Raw genomic sequence first — 888 nt, forward strand, 5'->3', positions numbered from 1 at the left:
CGCGGGCTCGCGCCCGCGTGCCTGAACGCCGGGCGCGCGCGCGGGGCGGGGCCGCGGCGGCGGCGGGGGGAGCGGGCGCGCCGCCGCCGCTTTGTCCTGCGCGCGGGCCCCGCGGCCGGGTCGGCGGCCCAGCCCGCCCCAAGCCCTGGCCCACCGGCCCGGAAGTTGGCCTGAGCTCCCTCGCAGCCCGCGTCCCCTGCGTGTCCTTTGTCCTTCCGGCCCCAGGACGAGCCCTGGGTGCCTCCTGCAGCTCCACCCGGCGCCGGCAGCCGAGTAACCCCGAGCGCCAGGCCCCTGCACTTCGTGGTCCCGCGCCCGCCTCGCCGCCTCCTCTTTTCGGTCCATGACTTAGCGGCTTTAAAAATAGCGCCGCCCCGCTCGCCCGAAGGAGACTGGGGACAAAATGGAGGGAGCGCTCGTGGGCGGACGTGCGTCAGGGCGTGCGGGCCCGAGCGGGGTGGAAGGGAGGGTGCGGACAGGGGGGCCGGGGCGGAAGAGGCCGGGCGGTGGCCCTTGCCCGTGCCTTCTGTCCACCCTCTGGTGAGTGCCCCGCCGTGGCCGCTCGCCTCCCGTCCTCTGCACCTTATGTCGCACGGCCAGCCTTTGTGCCCTTCCCGGTGCGCGCCTCGGCTTGCGTCTACGCGGCGTGGGCGGCGGCCATGTGGCAGTCCCGGTCGCCTGGTTCCGGCTCGCGACCTCGCCTTCGCCTTCGCCTGGCACCTTTCTGCCGTCCGGGTGCGGTGCACGGTGGAGGACTCGAGCGTGGCTGACGATCGGGTTTGCCAAGTGAGTTGCTCGGGGGAGCTCGGACGGTTCGTACAGACTGCTGTTGCACGTCCGGGCCCGGAGGAAGAGGCACCCACCCCTGCGATCCCGCTCGGGGGAGGG

The sequence above is a fragment of the Halichoerus grypus genome, chromosome 7 (genome assembly GCF_964656455.1).
Source record: "Halichoerus grypus chromosome 7, mHalGry1.hap1.1, whole genome shotgun sequence".
Lineage (NCBI taxonomy): Eukaryota > Metazoa > Chordata > Mammalia > Carnivora > Phocidae > Halichoerus > Halichoerus grypus.